Source organism: Lissotriton vulgaris, chromosome 8 (genome assembly GCF_964263255.1).
Source record: "Lissotriton vulgaris chromosome 8, aLisVul1.2, whole genome shotgun sequence".
Lineage (NCBI taxonomy): Eukaryota > Metazoa > Chordata > Amphibia > Caudata > Salamandridae > Lissotriton > Lissotriton vulgaris.
This window is the reverse complement of record NC_141696.1, coordinates 1,258,743,471-1,258,756,485: the sequence shown is the minus strand read 5'-3', so window position 1 is coordinate 1,258,756,485 and position 13,015 is coordinate 1,258,743,471.

Genomic DNA, 13,015 nt, shown 5'->3' with positions numbered 1-13,015 from the left:
CCTCATAATCCAGACTGGCTAAAAGCTTTAGAAGTTCTTAACGGCAAGCACACTCTTACCCACTCCGTTAAATCATTAGGAATTACCCTAGACTCAAAACTCGATATGGCCAATCACATCAAGAACTCCGCAAAGAGTGCCTTTGTCAACCTGAAGTTACTTAACAAAATAAAACCCTTCCTCCCAACAAATGACCTTAAAAAAAGCCACCCAATCACTGATGCTATCCATTCTTATGGGAATGACACCCTCACTGGTATAACAAAATCTCACCTAGCACCCCTCAAAACTACTCAACGCAGCAGCTAGAATGGTCACTGGAATCGGGAAATACAATTGTATCTCACCAGCACTCTGAGAACTAAAATGGCTCCCAATCAAACTGTGTGCCAAATACAGAACTGCCTGCCTCACACATAAATCCCTGCACACATGAAAAAGTGAGTATTTGGCTGCCAAACTCGAGGGCTGGTCAGACAAGTAACCTCAGGAGTTCCAGCACTCTACTACTTATCCCCATGAAAACAAAAAACTGCTGCACGGTCCTTTGCCAGAAATGAGGATACTTAAGAATCTCAAACCATTCCTCCAACAAGATGACTTCAAGCCAGTGGTCCGCCAAGGCTAGACTATGGCAGTGCTACGCTCTGTGGCCTCCACAAATATACCTTGGCCCCACTAAGGGCTTCCCTGAATGCTGCAGCTAGAGTGATTACGGTACAAAGAGAAACCTTCACATTTGCCCATCCCTAAATTGGTTGCCACTTGAAGCAAGAATACAACTAAAGATAGGCGGCATGACTCAAGAAGCCCTCCATTTCAACACCCCCTGTTACTTGGCGCAAAAGGTAGAACGATCAGAAAGGGGCAGATCATCTAGAAGTGCAAACTCCTCTTGAAACCACAGATTTTCTGCAAAAAGAGATGAGGCACAGAGCTTTCTCAGGCGCGGACAGCAGAGCTGGAACTCTCTTCCACCGGAAGTCCGCAGAATCTCGTCAATAGCTTCTTTTAAAAAGGAAGTGCAAATAATCCTTATGACCCAGTTCTTGCCTAATTGAACATGCCTGATTTGTCACACTCACTGCCCTCGGACTAACTACTATGTTAGACTATTACTTGTGAAGTCCAGAGTTGATTTGTTATACTCATAAGTTATGTGTTCTTCTCATAGTACGTTTGTATTATGTAAATGTGATGTCCCTTTGATACCCCCTTGTCACTGGTTGCTTGCATGCATTCTAAAATGACATTGGTTTGAATCCCTTTCTTATTTACTGCACTCCAAATTGTGAAGCATTCTGATACCCATTGGGGTCTTATTCACACTATACAAAACATAACTAAAAATAAATGAATTTAACATGAAATCACTGGCACAAAAGGGTCATGCCTACACTCCTAAGATAGCCGAATAGCACAGCGAAGTGGGGGCACTCAGTTTGTAAATGCCCTCGCGAGTACTGCCCTAAATAGTAGACGGGCACACTCCCTGCTGTGGCATATGTATGTGCAATACCAGGCAACCGGAATCCATGTCTCAGGATGAGAACTGCTTGGGAGTAGCTCTTAGTATAATTAGGCAGCATTATTTGAATTTCATTTTCACAGTCACACTTGTAATGGTTTTTTCCCATCCCCCTTCCTGTAGTCATGACCTGGAGAATAAAGACACTGTATCGCATGAAATGATATGTTAGTATTTTAATTTTTTTAATGAAACAAATATTTTATTTCCTCTGTGCATGTTTGTATTTCCCTTGTGGATGTGGATCGCACCACACCAAGATAGCCACGGTCTCTTCAGGGACTCTGCTTATTGTCTGTTCTCTCTTGCAGAGGTTATAATGTGCAGGATTATTGCTAAGCAGACTACAGTTCCCAACATGCTGTGCTGCCACCAGGTAGCTGTGCGCATGTGCGCTTTGAATACAAACCAAGACCAGGAGTTGCACAAGGGCTCATATGAAAGGTCAGCGAAAAAAGAGCTGGCATTAGCAGTGCCAGGTACGGGCCAGTGAGCCGTGAACTGTATCTCCAGGAGTTATAAGGCATCACTGTCTGTGGTAATTAACGGGCACTCTGTAGCTTAGCTGCCATGTGCTGGGCAATGTGAGTGCATCAAATGACTGGCAGTATTAGCACATCGGTGTGATAAAGACTGTCTGGCATCTTAAAGGACATGGCGAGATGGAAGGTCACCAATGCCATTTATTGTAAATGCCAAAATTGTAAAGGGGCATTAATGAGTTATAGAAAAATAGTATATTTTACCTTTGTGTATTATAGTCAGTTTGAAGTCTTTAATGACTTGAAAATGGCAGGGCACCAGTGCCATAGACTGCACATGCCAACTCTGTCAAATGACTTTAATGCCTGGTAGTAATAGGGCCAGTATGTCCTAGATGATTTACCACAAACATTTGATGTCAAGAGAATGTGCTAAATGGCTAAACAAAAGCTCCCAAAGGTGAGACCAATTGGCTTTGCCAATGCTTGTTTCTTCAAAGTTCAGGAAGGTTGTGTTTGTTTTACACTATTATCTTCAGGCTGCAGATAGCAGGCTCTTATACATTGCTGGAATCCGCTTTATGACCCAGGGCACAGAAGTGAAGAACTGAGGTATTTAAATCTTAAATCAAAGTCCTTGTCAACTCAATATTGGAGTGTGAGAACAAAATTATGTTTCTGGATGCTTTTAAATGGGGGTAAATTAAAACGAAGAGTTGCCCTAACATTAACACTTAATTTAAATGTTCTAACATTTTTGATTGTCCTGTTTACAAACAGCAGGTCTCTTGCTCCCAGTTGCCATTAGACGCTGCCATATTTATAACATAAATAGTCATATTTTTAAATGAGATATTTAAGTGAAGAACAATGTTTCTATGAAACATTCAGTCATTCTTTTTCACTGCTTTCAATTAAACCAATTACACCGTAATATTTAATGTAGCATGTTCCTTCCCTTAAATTTCTCTCATTTAAACTAATGGCTATATATTTCTGTTATAAATATTGCATTGTGTTCTCCCGTTTCAAAGTGACGCATTTACACAAAGCAGGCATCTCGCTCCCAGCGGCTGTGAGACAGTGTCATATTTATAACGAACATACAGCCTGTGGGAGAAATTTAAAGTACAGAAAATGTTCCATATTATGAACATTTTTGCAGAAAACCTTTCTGCACTTTAAAAATAAAGGATCATATGTTTGCGTCATACATGTAACGCTACCACCTATGTTGAAAGTTTGTCCTGTGCAACATGTAGATACGACAGGCGCTCATTCACATATACGCGTTCATACATCCTCAAAGACCACACTCTCACATGGCAGAACTGTCATAGTGCCCCTTGTTCAAACCAATGTATCTGGCTCTATGGACGTTAGGCTTAAAGTCAAAGAAGCTGAGCATGGGGTTGCCTGGTAGCACTGCACAAGTGCAGGGTCTGCTCCTTCTCTTGAGTGTTTGAATGTTTCCCTCCCCCCTCCTTTGGAGGTGACTATGGCAGGGGTAGTAAGCGCTATATACATGCAATTGCTTTGTTTGGGAGTCTAGGAGAACACAGCGCAGACCCTCTGGACTCTGGAGCATTGGGCTCACCTGTCTGAACCAATCCAGGTTTTGCTCTTGTGAACCTTTCAGTAGAAGAGCAAAGCCTGGATTCGTTTTGGCGGACTTGCCTGTTTCTGCGGGCCTGTGCTTTCAAAACAGCACGGGGAGGATTGATTAAAGAAATGACCAGTCACTTAGTGGCTACATTTTGAAGCCACAGATTGATTGGTCATGTCTTTATGGTGAGGCAACAGTACTGCTTTTTCGCCTCACGCACAGCGTCAGTGATGGCATTGTGCACGAGACGAGCGGAGATGCAGTTGCCTTCTAGTGTCTTAGGCCACACACTTGGAGCACGTGTAGCCAGGCGGAGGCCTCCTGCTCCTTGAGCGCTGCTGTCAGTTCTTGGAATCCATTAAAGGGGCCTACACGTTCCTAATCTACCTCCTGCCTTAAAGTGTTTTATATTAAGGCTCTGCTCTTCTTAGGCAGTTTGCGAAGGCAAGCCGTGAAACTCCTGGGTTGCGTGCACAGGTTGGTTTCATGGGCTCATTTAGTAAACAAGATTTTTTACAATAAAAGCGGCTTCCCTCCGCTGCTATGTACATGGGTCACACGGCGGGACATCTATTTCTAGGTGACCTAAATTCTCGACAGACATCAAATGAAAACGTTGAGCAAGTGACACACCTTTAAAGATGCTGTCATCTGATGAAAGCCAGATCTTTGTTGGTAATTTTTAAATCCCGTTGCTTTCGTGAGGACTGTGTAATGGTCACCAGTGAACAAAATGCCCTGCCTGCATACACACTTGCTATACATTGCTGTGTACGGTTTTGACCAATCACATATTAATGCGACCATTTACATCCTTTCCTGCTTTCTGCAATCTGGTCTAATCTGAACCCCTCGCATCACACTGTTCTATGTACAGTACGTCATGCTTGTGATGCTAGTGTTGGGAAATCATAAATCGCTATGGGTTACCCCATAGCGATTTATGATATACGGTGCAGGTGTATGCCTGCGAGGGTGTTTTACTCTCATTAATTGTTGTTTGTTGTTTATCTTGATTAATTATCGTTTTTTTACAAGGACAACTGTATTGTTTGAATTATAAGAACTTTGTGGGTGTTTTGAATATGTCCGACAAGGAAACCTTGTCTTACACTGATGAATATATAGCTAAACTAATTCAAGAACAAGGTGCCTCTAGCTTTCTCTTGGGGAACGAGAGAATTCCATCCGATGCTGGTTTAAGTGCGAAATTAGAGAGATTGGAGAAAAAGTTAATTAGATCGCGTCTCCATGGGCATGTCTTGACGAAATATTTAGAAGCAAACATAATTCCAAAAGGCCTCCAGGTTCGCAACGAGCCAGCTATATTTATAGACGTACCCAAATTCAGGGAGGGCTTTAGCTACGTGGCGAATAATTGTTCCAGGCACTGGATGGTGCTCGGTGTGGAGACTGCCATTGAATACGTCAAAGAATTGACACAAGAAATTGCAGAACTCAAGAGTGAGATATTGGGTGATTCGGCACTCACAAATGTCAAGGAGGCATTGAAGCGTGCGGAAAAAAACCCTGTCTGAATTTAATACAGTTACACTTGGTAAAAAGCTAGATAAACTCACTAACGACGTATGGAACTACGATAAAAAGCTGACATACCCCTACCTTGCCGACGAAACCTATCCGCAGGAAAGCCAGGGATTTTTCACTAACAGAGGGAGACAAGGTCCACGATGGTTTAATACCTTCTCAGACTAGTCTGTAGGAAATAGCTCCGATTCAGAGAACGTAAGACCCTCTACCAGTAGTTCAGACTATCAAGGTCCCCATAATTATTTAGGGGACAGCCACCCCAGGGGGAACAGAGGTGGGGGGAGGAAACAGAACTGGGAACGACCCAAGCGATGGGTAGGCCGGGCGAAAACCAGACCGGGAACCTCCCGAGTCAGATTTTACCAGCCAGAGGTATATGGAGAGATCTCTACAAGGAGGCAAACCTACAGATGGTAGCTAGCCCTGCAGGAGAACACATTTCCGATATACCATTGGGTACATCGGAGCGCATTCTTCCCCAACCAGTGATAAATGACCAAACATTGACTGTTGAACTGGTCTTTGGAGAGACGGGGTATAACTGCATCACCCTTGAGGATACTCCCGTCCCACTACAGGATGCAATACGAGCAAGGACTGTTGGGTTGCAACAAGATCCAGTTATCAACCTATCTAATTACACCATGACTAGAGCAGAATTAGACATCTTAGCTAGAGGCTTATCATATGTACTGACCACCATATCAGACTCTTTTCAGGTGAGATTGGAACTACAAAGATTCTTCCGAAAGATCAGATTGAAGTATTTCTTTGCTAAAAATACCTACACGCCAGCATTGGCAGCAACGCCTTTCAGACCACCCTCAACATTCACACCAGCCTCATTTATGCTGAGTGACAGAATATTGGCCTGGAGGATACTATGCAACTACTGGGAGAAAGGAAATATATAAAATACAACACGAGCAAAGAGGAGAAAATGGCACGACATGATCTTGCTAAAAATTATGCTATAGTGATAAAGGCGGCGGATAAAGGAGGAGCCATAGTGGTACAAAATACACTAGACGATATTAATGAGATTGAACAACAACTACAGGTAGTGGACAGCTACCGAAAGATTCCAAAGGATCCCACATCAGAGATCAAAACACTTATAGAAGAAACTATACGAGCTGCATAAGATGAGGGTTTCTTGAGTCAACATGAACATGATTTCCTTAATCAACAGGAGCCTAGGGTACCAACAACATATACCTTGCCGAACGTGCATAAAAGACTTGAGAACCCGCCTGGGAGACCCATAGTCTCTGGCTGTGAGTCGATCCTCGAACCTTTGAATCAATTTATTGATCACTTTCTGCAGCCGTGGTTGCCAACTACGAAGTCCTATGTGCGGGATAGCATGCACATTATCCAACTGCTGGAGGGGCAACCATTTGATGGTGACAAACAAATACTTGTCACACTTGATGTATCGTCCTTATATACGTCAATCCCCCAGGACAGAGCAATAGAAGTAATCAGAATAACATTGAACAAAAGAAGTAGACCACATTGGATCCCAACTGATTTTTTGATCAGTTTACTAGAAATAGCGAGGAGGAAGAACTACTTTGTTTTCAGAAGACAATTTTATTATCAATGTAAAGGGGTTTGGGCGCAACATATGCCCGAGCCTGGCAAATATATTCCTGGACAAATATGAGGAGGAACACTTTTACGACCTGGCAAATCTGTTTTTGGACAAAATTGATATCTGGAAACGCTACATCGATGATGTTCTAATGATTTGGTCAGGGGATGTAAATGAGTTGAATGAATTTCAGACGTGGTTGAATAACAGAAGCAGAGACATCCAGTTCACAATGGCCCACAGTAGGGAGTCCATAGACTCCATAGACTTCCTGGACTTGACCTTCAAGGCTGAAGAGGGGTTACTTTATAGCGATCTGTATCGAAAACCCATGGAGAGAAATACTCTACTCATGTATGGCTCCCACCACTCGAGGAATTTGAGGATATATTGCCATATGGGCAGTACCTTAGACTAAGGAGGAATTGCTCCCAGAGGAAAAAAAAAATTCGGGAAGCTGATGATCTAACTACAAGACTGAAGAGCCTTGGCTACCCCTCTAGTCTGCTAAAGCGTGCCAACAAACGTGCGTGGTACCAACCGAGGGATGAACTATTGGAGACTAAGGAAAAGCCCAAAGATCATAGTGGCATCGTGTGTGTCACCACGTATAATACAAGAAGTAATGATATAAAGAAGATCGTAAAAAAGTATTGGAACTTGGTAGCTGGGGAATTACAGATGACACATGAACCCTTGTTTGCCTTCAGGAGGGGCAGACATATAAAACACACAGTGGTAAAAGCCTTTCTGGAACCACCGAAACAACCGGATGTAAGACATTTGCTGAACCTTCCACCTTTGATTGGGCATCACAAATGTGGTAACTGTAAGGCCTGCGAACACTGTCAGGAGGGCTCTAGCTTTACCCACAAAACCAGAACTTATGAACTTACACAGTTCACGAATTGCAACAGTACACAGGTCATTTATGCCATCACTTGTCCTTGTACATTAATCTATATTGGACAGACAAAGCAAAAGGTGAAAACCCGGGTTCTGCAACATATGAGTAGAATGAGGTGCAACACTGGGAGCGCCTTTGGTGGAACATTTTAAGGCTCACAATCACAAACCAGAAGATATCAAGTGGAGGGTCTTAGAAAAAATAATACCTAATTTGAGAGGTAGGTCCGTTTCAAAATCCCTCAATTATAAGGAGTGCAGATGGATACACTCTTTGAATACAGTGCAGGAAGGATTAAATGAAAGGGAGGAGACTGCCAAACAAATGGGGCAACTATAGCTATCTAGCCACCTTGGTGACAGTAGGATCTTTCCATTTCTATATCCAGTCTATCATGCATGTGCTGAAGGTTATACATTGTTATATCAGCCCTCGATAAGATTTGAATTTACATGATTATTATGAGCCTCACTGTTTATTTGTACTTATAAATGATGATACAATTTTTCATTGAAATTGATGTTCCATGAGTAACAGTCTGGTGCTGATCCTGATATGTTTTTTTATAACTGTGATAACATGGTATGTGATACTAGCTCAGATATTTCATACCATTTGTGTATAATTGTTTCAGAAGTGCTTATTCATAATGGCATCTTACTTTCAAATGCACTTCTTAATAGTCACTATTCGTTACAAATGTTTTTAATAATGACACACTTCGTCACAGATGCTTTATACTTTGCATGCTACTGCTTTCTTTTAGACCCTGGCATAGAGGCATTCTGCTTTAGAAGTAACCATTGACTCTGTATCACACTATTCCGTGTGGTACATCATTTATATTTTGTTAAAACCTGCTATTGGTGCACCCGAGCGTAAGCTGGCAACCAGGAACGCTGAATTGTCTTATTGACGAGGACACCTCTATATGTCTGCGTAGTCCGTCATTAACCTAGCAACGAGTTTGGGCCGCCCAATCTCAGTGCCCTCGAGGGAATAATTTCAAAATCCTCAAATCAGCAGCCTTTAGATCCAGGCGTGGGCTCTGTTCTCCTTATAAATAACCCTGTGTAGCTACGCATCTAGATGTTAGAAAACTACAATTTAGAAAACTACAATTGAGGCACCTGAGCGTAACCTGGTAACTGGGACCGCTGAGTCGCCTCAGTGACGATGACGTTCTTACACTTGTACGTAGCTCGTCTGTTGCTTAGCAACGAGGCAAGGAGTTTACTTCCTTGCGTCCTCGAGGGAAGAAATGCTAGTTGAAACCGGCAATCACTTCCTTGAATTGCCATTCCAGTACTTCGGCGGCACACGGACGGATTAAGACCCAGTGGTGACTGCATGATGGAATACAATTAGTCGGAAATAAGGTGAGAATCTCAGCTGCCTGTTAAGCATTGAGCCAGTACTTTGACTCGTTTGTAGACGCGTTTAACAGCGCGTGATAATTATGCCCAGTTTGAATGTCGCACTGACAGCTCGTTCCACCCATTCTCTTACAGAACGCCCAAATCATTGCGGCTGTCTTTCTAGAAAAGGAGCGCCCTGATTCTCATCGGGCAGCAAGGTCCTGTAAATACATGACCAGTGGTGAAGTTCTTTTAAGTATCCGGGTGAGTCTTGACCATGTGCTACTGAATGGGGTTAATTTGTAATGTAAACGGCACATTACTCACTGAATTAGTTTAGTTGAAACTCATACTCCCCTAATATAAAGTAACAGAAACAAACTTCAGAAGAAGCCGGATGGCTCAGTTTGAAGGGTGATTGATCCGAACGCCCACCGGGTTACTATTCAGGAAGGACCCATAGGTGAGTGTAGTACTAACTATGTGCTCACTGCTTTTTTAATTAGGTTTATTTTGATTAAATTTCACGCAAATCCCGTCCTGATGGCCTATCCCTTTTTGACCAACAGGCGCCAACTCACTACCCCACCCTCCTAAGTCCTGAAGAAGCCCCGCCCCAGACTCATAATCAAGGCGTCCGAGGGTCGAAACGTCGACGATATCATAACCATCGGACCAGTATAGAATATTCCGCCACTAATGCCAAATGAAGTGGCGGACTGAATAAATTACAATCAAATATCGAAACTGGCCTATAAAGTGTTCACGACAAGCACCCAAACCTTCTCCTTTCCTTTTTCCTTCACTCACTTGTATATAATTCACTGTTTCACGAGTGCACTATATGTCACAATGCACGCACTTTATTTATATGCGCCGTTTGTTACTGAGTAATTTTTGAATTTCTGATCAACTTACTTGTATTCGAAACAACGTACTCTTGAATGAAATTAATTCATTGATTAAAAAGATATTGTTACTTTTTTCTCCTTGGTACGGGATTTGCTATTTGATTATGCTTTCATTTGATGATTGTTCAAAGTATTTGATGATTGACTAAGAAATAAGTTTGTAAAATGATTTTGCATTTTTGAAGTAATCAGTCTATGGAACTGACAGAACCATTGTATATATTAAGCTAGTGTTGGGGAAAACACAACCACAGCTCGACATCCTGTAATACTACGGAGCTCACTTAACCTCTCTGTGCCTAAACAGAAAAAAAAACCGGTGTAATGTAGTCTGTTTTTTGGAAAGCGCACCGGTGCCCTAGGGTGAGATTCATGCTATGGAAAAAACTGCAAAAAAGGTTCTCTGTAAAGCTGTCGATCGATCTTGAAAGCTAAACAGCAGAAACATTATTATGAAAAAGAAAAACAAACTAGCAGTAAACGTATGCATGCCACTAGTGCAAAATTATTTCAGTTAACTTGCACCTTCAGTGCACTTGCACACCATGCGTTGCTGTGTCGTACAGTACCTATGTGAGAAATGAACGAAAAGTTGAAAACCTTTGACCCCTCAAATTTGTAGCAACATAGGTTACTGGTTGATACTTTAGATAGCACATCTTCCTCCTGCTCTACCTTCCTACCCTGACTTCTGACATCGTGTATTGTAGATAGGTTTCAGGAGTGGGGCTAACCAGTGTCAACCAGCTGTCTTGGGGGGCTGGCTGCATGGGACGTGGCAATCTGGAGAGGGAGGAGCAGCCACGAGGGCGAGGCCCGTAAAGTCGATGATTTGAGGTTCGAGTAGGCGGAAGGATCCTTATGTCACATGGTTATAAGGTTTTCTCAAGATGCATACTACTGGCAACTCGCCAATTGCACTATTTTATTGTTTGTATGCACCATATGTATAGCGCTTAATACCCATGTCGAAACTCGAGCAAGAAAATCTCCGAATTTCAGCTTACTGTACTTAAACCTGTACGAGACTCGCCACATTTTTATTAATAGGAAAGGGTGAAAACACAATAGATATGATGGTTCAGATAGTTGCTACAGAAATCTTTGGGTGCCCAGAAATTCGGAGGGGATTATTATAGCAGTGGGACAAATCTTGTGGTTAATGCAGTTCTGGAAGAGGTCTCAGTTCTGTCCAGTCACAGTTTTGCTCGTAAAATAGCGTAAAAGGTTAACGTGCCTGTTGCAAAGCAAAGCATGTAATGTGCAGCTCACAGATTTGTATTTTATAAAGGTAGGCAAGTGGATTTTGCTTTGACACTTAGTTGCATTTATTACATCCCGTTCATAAGTTTCAATCCTTCTAGTATAGCGCCGTCATCTATTTACCAGCATCAAGGAGATGCATACAAAGTGTACATCGTTGTGTTTATATACTAATTGCGTAGCATGAATTTGGCCAGAAAGGTAGAGGGGTTCTGTACAGTGTCAAAGGCAAGCACACAGTCAACGAATAATAGGACTGTCTTTATTGATGCGATAACTAGAACATAACAAGGACATTAGTTTGTTATAGAGAGAAAATAGTCTCCTACCATGTAATATATGTTTATGTGCATAGTTAATTACTACACATGAAAATTGCCATAAATGTTCAGAATATAATTTGCATTAACATTTTAATTTTGAAATGCTCACGTTTCTTATAAGATCATCAGTCAATATGACATGAAGATCTTTCACTTTTGCCAATCAGATGCAGTGCATAGACAGTTGTGTGTGCAGGTAAAAAACATTACTTGTCTTATTCTACAATTTGCTCACTACAGTATGTGTTGAACATATTTACTGTAATAAGACATGAAGTCGTTTTTCATGTGTTTAAATATTTCTAGACTACATATTCACAATTGCTTCATTAAAATTCTTGCTTTCTCACAAAATTCTTTTTTCAGACTTGCTTTAAAATGCACCATTTTCCACTTTTTTTTTCTCCAAATTTTCTCGGGGCAGAATCCAACCCCCGAATCCTTTTAATATGTTGTAATGGCTTTTTTTGCTACGTAAAACTCAGCCCAAACATTTGCTCCATACTATTTTGAAATGTCACCAGCTGCCACTGCTCACAATGATTTTCACTGATCAGAAGTAGCACTCGCTACTCAAAAGGTTGGAGACCCCTGGTCTATACTTTAGAGAATACCTAAGTCACACTTAACTAGCTATGGATGCAGGTGGAAAACAGGCCAAATTAATTTATAACAAAATCAGGGTAGGAAGTACGATGGCTGTAAAACTAAATACAGTGATTTAAAGAAAGCAGCAGCCAAGACATTGTCTAAGGGAGGCACTTAATGGAGACACTGTTTCTTACAGACTTAATTAGAAAATAACAGGTTATAACAAGGAAATATTTCGTAGATGAAAATTAAATTAAGTCAAACATCAATTAAAACGTGGCTTGTCTCCAAAAAGTAATGCAATGTGTTGGACCCGGCCCATTAGGCAGGTTCACCCCTAGACTTTTTGCTTTTTCCTAGCCTATTTATGGAACCTGGTGTTGGTGATTTTAGGCCTCTGCGCACTTTTTCACTGTGGTACAGTGTAAAGTGCATGAGCTCTCTGTATGTGTGGTGAGTGACCTGCCCTCCCATAGGAATGAATGGGGAGTATGTATGCCCATGGTAGTTCCTGATGTGTGGGGAGTGCAGGGGCGAGTTTGGTATGTATCAACTCGTGAGAGTGAATGCTGCAAAATGATGTATGCAGCATGACTGTGTCTAGTCTAGAAGTACTACTTTTGGAAGTTGGCATATTTGTGTAGGTTGTTGCTAGCGTGTGATTGGCTGGTGAGCCTGGCCCAGAGTGCATGGGCCTGCTTGTGGATTGACTGTCTGGGTTGAGGATGACAGGGGCTGGAGAGCCCAGGAGGTTGTCTGAGTCAGCCCATGGATGAAAGGCAGCATCTGCTGCCAGGGAAGTGGGAGGAGATGGCACCTGATAGTGAAGGGCTGTTCCTGTGTAACTACAAAGCTGGCTCCACCTCCCGCTGGGCGACTGACACCTCTGTACCTGATA